Raw genomic sequence first — 7,179 nt, forward strand, 5'->3', positions numbered from 1 at the left:
TCAGTGGACTATGTGAGGAGAGATGAGGGGTGCACTAGCTGTTAGAGGGGAACCAGTGGACTATATAGAGATAGGGGACACTTACTTAGAACCATGCCACTATATCAGGTAGGGTGCACTACTTAGAAACCAGTGACTATATAGGAATAGGCGACACACTTAGAACCCCAGTGACTAATAGAGACTAGGGTTGCACAAAAAAAAATAAATACTTAGAACCAGTGCACTATATAGAGAATAGGGTGCACTACTTAGAACCAGTTGACTGATATAGAGAATTAGGTGCACTATTAGACCAGTGGACTATATAAGAAATTAGGGTGACTATTATATGAGAATAGTGGGACATCGACTTAGAACCAATGCGACTATATAGGAATAGGGAACACTTATTAGAACCAGTGACAATTAGATAATAGGTGCACTACTTAGAACCAGTGGACGTATATAGAGAATAGGTGCAAAAAAAAAACCAAAAGACTTAGAACCAGTGCACTAATAGAGAATAGGGTGCACTACTTAGAACCAGTGGACTATATAAGACTAGGGGTGCACTACTTAGAACATGCACTATATAAGAGATAGGTGCACTACTTAGAACCAGTGGACTATTAGAGAATTAGTGCACTACTTAAAACCAGTGCACGTTATAGAGAATAGGTGCACTACTTAGAATCAGTGGACGTATAGAGGAGAATAGGGGCGACTACTGAGAACAGTGGACTAATAGAGAATGGTGCACTACTTAGAACCAGGACATATGAGAAGGGTGGCACTACTTAGAACCAGTGCACTATATAGGAATAGGGTGCACTTTAGACCAGTGGACGATAGTAGAGAATAGGGTGCACTACCTCTTTTAGAACAGGTGGACTAATAGAGAATAGGGGCACTACTTAGACCAGTGGACTATATAGAGAATAGGCTGCACTACTTAGAACCAAGTTGGACTATAGTAGAGAATAGGGGACACTACGTTAGAACCAGTGGACATATAGAATAATAGGGTGCGACTTTACTTAGAACCAGTGGACTATATAGAGACAATAGGGACACTACTTGAACCAGTGGACTATATAGAAGAACTAGGGGGCACTATTAGAATCAGTGGACGTATATAGAGATAGCGGTGCAACTACGTTAGAACCAGTGCACTATATATGAGAATTATAGGGATGCACTACTTAGGAACCAGTGGACTATATAGAGAATAGGGTGGCACTACTTTAGAACCGAGTGGATCTATATAAGAGAATAGGGTCTACTTATTGAACCAGTGGACTATATAGTAGAATAGGCAGGCACTTACTTTAGAACCAGTTGGACTTTACTAGAGAATAGGGTGCACTACTTATAACCTTAGTGGATCTATATGAGACATAGGGGCACTACTTAGAACCAGTGGACTAATATAGAAATAGGGTGCACTTACTTAGAACCAGATGGACGTATATGAGAAATAGGGACACTACTTAGAACCATGGGGACTATTAGAGAATAGGGTGCACTACTATAGAACCAGTGGACGTATATAGAGACTAGGGTGACTATTTAGAACCAGTGGACTATATAGAGAATAGGGTGCACTACTTAGAACCAGTGCGCACTTATAGAGAATAGGTGCACTACTTAGAACCATGCACTATTAGAGAATAGGTGCACGTACTTAGAACCCAGTGGACTATATAGAGAATCAGGGGACACTACTTGATCAGTGAGGACTATATAGAGAATAGGGGACACTTACTTAAGAATCGTGGACTATATAGAGAATAGGGTGCACTACTTCGAACAGTGGACTATATAGAGAATAGGGTGCACTACTTAGACCAGTCACTAATTAGAGAATAGGGGCACTTACTTAGAACCAGTGCACTATATAGAGAATAGGGCGACTACTTGAATTAGTGGACTATATAGAGAATAGGGTGCACTATTAGAACAGGGACTATATAGAGAAATATGGGTGCACTCTTAGAACAGTGACTATATAGAGAATAGGGTGCACTACTTAGAAACCAGTGGACTATATAGAGAATAGGGTGCACTACTTAGAACAGTGGACTATATTAGAGAATAGGTGGACTACTTAGAACAGTGGACTATATAAGAATAGGGGACACTACTTAGAAACCATGGAACTATATAGGAATAGGGACACTACTTAGAACCGTGACTATTAGAAATAGGGGCACTACTTAGAACCAGTGACTATATAGAGAATAGGGGACACTACTTAGAACCAGTGCACTATATAGAGAATAGGGTGCACTACTTAAACAGTGGCACTATATAGAGATAGGGTGGGACTACTTAGAACCAGTGGACTATATAGAGAAATAGGGGCACTACTTAGAACCAGTGGACTATATAGAGAATAGGGTGCACTACTTAGAACCATTGGACTATATAGAGAATAGGGTGCACTACTTAGAACCAGTGGACTATATAGAGAATATGGGTGCAGCTACTTAGAATCAGTGGACGTATATAGAGAATAGGACTACTTAGAACCAGTGGACTATATAGAGATAGGGGAGCTACTTAGAACCAGGTGGACTATATAGAGAATAGGGTTGCACTACTTAGAACCAGTGCACTATATAGAGAATAGGGGACTGGCACTACTTCGAACCAGTGCACTATATAGAGGAATAGGGTGCACTACTTAGAACAGTGACTATATAGAGAACATAGGGGACACTACTTAGAATCAGTGGACTATATAGAGAATAGGGGCACTACTTAGACCAGTGGACTATATTAGAGGAATAAAAAAAAGGGGCACTACTTAGAATCAGTGGACTATATAGAGAATAGGGACCTACTTAGAACCAGTGCACTATATAGAGAATAGGAGGCACCTACTTAGAACCAGTGCACTATATAGGAATAGGGGGCACTTTAGAACAGTGGACTATATAGAGAATAGGGTGCACTACTTAGAACCAGTGGACTATATAGAGAATAGGGTGCACATCTTAGAACCAGTGGACATATAGGAATAGGGTGCACTACTTAGAACCAGTGGACTATATAGAGAATAGGGTGCACTACTTAGACAGTGGACTATATAGAGAATAGGGTGGACTACTTAGAACCAGTGGACTATATAGAGGAATGGGGGCACTACTTAGAACCAGTGACTATATAGAGAATAGGGTGCACTACTTAGAACCAGTGGACTATATAATAGAAGGGGCACTACACTTTAGAACCAGTGGACTATATAGAGAATAGGGCACTACTAGAACCAGTTGACTATATAGAGAAAGGGGCACTACTTAGAACAGTGGACTATAATATAGTAGAATAGGGTGGCACTACTTAGAACCAGTGGCACTCATGAATAGAGAATAAGGGTGCACTACTTAGAACCAGTGACTATATAGAGAATAGGGACTACTTAGAACCAGTGGACTATATAGAGATAGGGGCACTACTTAGAATCAGTGGACTATATAGAGAATAGGGCACTACTTAGAACCAGTGACTATATAGAGAATAGGGGACACTACTTAGAACCAGTGCACTATATAGAGAATAGGGTGCACTACTTAGAACCAGTGGACTATATAGAGAATAGGGTGCACTACTAGAACCAGTGGCATATATAGAGAATAGGGTGCACTACTTAGAACAGTGGACTATATAGAGAATAGGTGCACTACTTAGAACCAGTGGACTATATAGAGAATAGGGTGCACTACTTAGAACCAGTGGGACTATATAGAGAATAGGGGCACTACTTAGAACCAGTGGACTATATAGAGAATAGGGGCACTACTTAGAACCAGTGGACTATATAGAGAATAGGGTGCACTACTTAGAACCAGTGGACTATAAGAGAATAGGGTGCACTACTTAGAACCAGTGGACTATATAGAGAATAGGGGGCACTACTTAGAACCAGTGGATTATAGAGATAGCACTTGCAGTACATATAGAGAATAGGGGCATACTAGAACCAGTGACTTATAGATAATAGGGTCACTACTTGAACAGTGGACTATATAGAGAATAGGGGACACTACTTAGAACCAGTGACTATATAGGGATATAGGGGGCACTACATTAGAATCAGTGACTATATAGAGAATAGGGTGGACTATTAGAAACCAAGTGCTACTATTATAGAGAATAGGGTGCACTACTTAGAACCAGGTGGACTTATATAGAGAATAGGGTGCACTACTTAGAACCAGTGGACTATATAGAGAATAGGGTGCACTACTTAGAACCAGTGGACTATATAGAGAATTAGGGGCACGTATCTTAGAACCAGTGGACTATATAGAGGAATAGGGTACTATTAGGAACCAGTTGACTATATATAGAGAATAGGGGCACTACCTTAGAACAGGGACTATATAGAGAATAGGTGCACACTTAGAACCAGTGGACTATATAGAGAATAGGGCACACTTAGAACCAGTGGACTATATAGAGAATAGGGTGCACTACTATAACCAGTGACTATATAGAGATAGGGTGCACTACTTAGAAACCATGGACTAATAGAGAATAGGGTGCACTACTTAAACAGTGCACTATATAGAGATAGGTGCACTATTAGACACCAGTGCCACTATATAGAGAATAGGGTGCACTACTTAGAACCAGTGGACTATATAGAGAATGAGGCTCACTACTTGAATCTGGTGCACTACTTAGTATATAGAGAATAGGGATCCATCTTAGAACCAGTGGACTTATATGAGGGAATAGGGACACTACTTAGAACCAGTGGACTATATAGAGAATAGGGTGCACTACTTAGAACCAGTGCACTATATAGAGAATAGGGTGCACTACTTAGAACCGGTGCACTACTTAGATCCACTATATAGAGAATAGGGTGCACATCTTAGAACCAGTGGACTATATAGAGAATAGGGGGCAATACTTAGAACCAGTGGACTATATAGAGAATAGGGTGCCATTTGGAATGTAACCAACTCTTAGTTTTGCATGTTTCTTGGCAGCCAGCAACAATGACATGGGCTGAGTATCTGACAGTCCAGTCTCTCTGTGTTTGAATAAACATGTTGGTTATGAACCACCAGTATTATGTGTTGCCCTTAAAATACGTCAACACAAATATAACCACATGGAATTGAAAGCTGTCCTATAATTAAGCTTTTTTATTTTACATTTTATTATATATTTTTTTTACACTTTTTACACTTTTACACTTTTATATTTTACACTATTTTAATTGCAATGATTTTAATAACCACATACAAATGTCGTTATGAAAGGGATCTTCAATAAATGTAACCTTCAAAATCCAGAAATGTCCCGTATGATGCATTTTGCGTAATTTGAGACAAAATGCATAATACGGAACATATTTCTGGATTGTGAAAGCTACATATCTTGAAAACTTGATTGCTGACATGAAAAAATGTTGGGACTATATCAAGAGGTCTTGTGGTTTCATTTTAAGGGACCACGTGACTCTAAAACAGCTTGGGAGAATGAGAGACGTAGGCAAATAAAATATTGTCTTCTTTTTGATTGTCCATATGGTGAGGGTGTTTTTATATAATTGAATGTGATTTAATTCCCTCATTCTTCAGCTCTTTTGTAAACAATAGCTTTAGGTCTATAGACTTCAGGTCAACATTCCATTGTAGATAATGTATATATGTAATATTGAGGTTGAGATTATAGATTATTTTTTGGGGGGATAACTGCAATAGGGACCCTGCTCATTCTATAATGTACCTATTTTGACTGTGAAATACTAGAAAAAGAACAACAATGATTAGGGTTAAAAGAACAAGAAGGATTAGGGTTAAAAGAACAAGAAGGATTAGGGTTAAAAGAAAAAGGATTAGGGTTAAAAGAACAACACGAAATAGGGTTAGAAGAACAAGAGGGATTAGGGTTAAAACAACAACACGGATTAGGGTTAAAAGAACAAGAAGGATTAGGGTTAAAAGAACAACACGGATTAGGGTTAAAATAACAACACAGATTAGGGTTAAAATAACAACACGGTGTCACGTTCCTGACCTGTTTTCCTTGTTTTTGTATGTGTTTAGTTGGTCAGGGCGTGAGTTGGGGTGGGCATTCTATGTTATGTGTTTCTATGTTGGGTTAAATGTGTTGCCTGATATGGTTCTCAATTAGAGGCAGGTGTTTGACGTTTCCTCTGATTGGAACCATATTAAGGTAGGCTGTTCTCACTGTTTGTTTGTGGGTGATTGTTCCTGTGTCTGTGTCTGTCGCACAACACGGGACTGTTTCGTGTTCGTTCGTTTGGTTAGTCTGTTCCTGTTCTTAGTGTTATATTGTATTCTCAAGTTCAGGTCTGTCTACGTCGTTTTGTTGTTTTGTAATTTTCCAAGTGTTTTTTCGTGTTCGTCTTGTCTTTAATTAAATTCATTCATGTATTCATCTACCGCTGCGTTTTGGTCCGATCCCTACTCCTTCTCCCCATCCGAGGAGGAGGAATTAGACAGCCGTTACACACGATTAGGGTTAATAACAACACGGATTAGGGTTAAAATAACAACACGGATTAGGGTTAAAATAACCCCACGGATTAGGGTTAATAACACCACGGATTAGGGTTAAAATAACACACAGATTAGGGTTAAAATAACACAAGGATTAGGGTTAAAATAACAACACGGATTAGGGTTAAATAACAACACGATTAGGGTTAAAATAACACCACGGATAGGGTTAAAATAACACCACGGATTAGGGTTAAAGAACACCACGGATTAGGGTTAAATAACAACACGGATTAGGGTTAAAGAACACAATGATTAGGGTTAAATAACACACGGATTAGGGTTAAAATAACAACACGGATTAGGTTAAAATAACAACACTGATTACGGTTAAAAGAACACCACGGATTAGGGTTAAAATAACTAGAAGGATTAGGGTTAAAATAACACCACAGATTAGGGTTAAATAAGAAGGATTAGGGTTAAAAGAATGACACGGATTAGGGTTAAAAATATGACACGGATTAGGGTTAAAAGAACAGCACGGATTAGGGTTAAAATAACAACACGGATTAGGGTTAAAATAACAACACGGATTAGGGTTAGAAGAACAAGAAGGATTAGGGTTAAAATAACAACACGGATTAGGGTTAAAAGAACAAGAAGTTAGGGTTAAAATAACAGAAGGATTAGGGTTAAAATAACAACACGG

The sequence above is a fragment of the Salvelinus sp. IW2-2015 genome, unplaced genomic scaffold, assembly GCF_002910315.2.
Source record: "Salvelinus sp. IW2-2015 unplaced genomic scaffold, ASM291031v2 Un_scaffold3089, whole genome shotgun sequence".
Classification (NCBI taxonomy): domain Eukaryota; kingdom Metazoa; phylum Chordata; class Actinopteri; order Salmoniformes; family Salmonidae; genus Salvelinus; species Salvelinus sp. IW2-2015.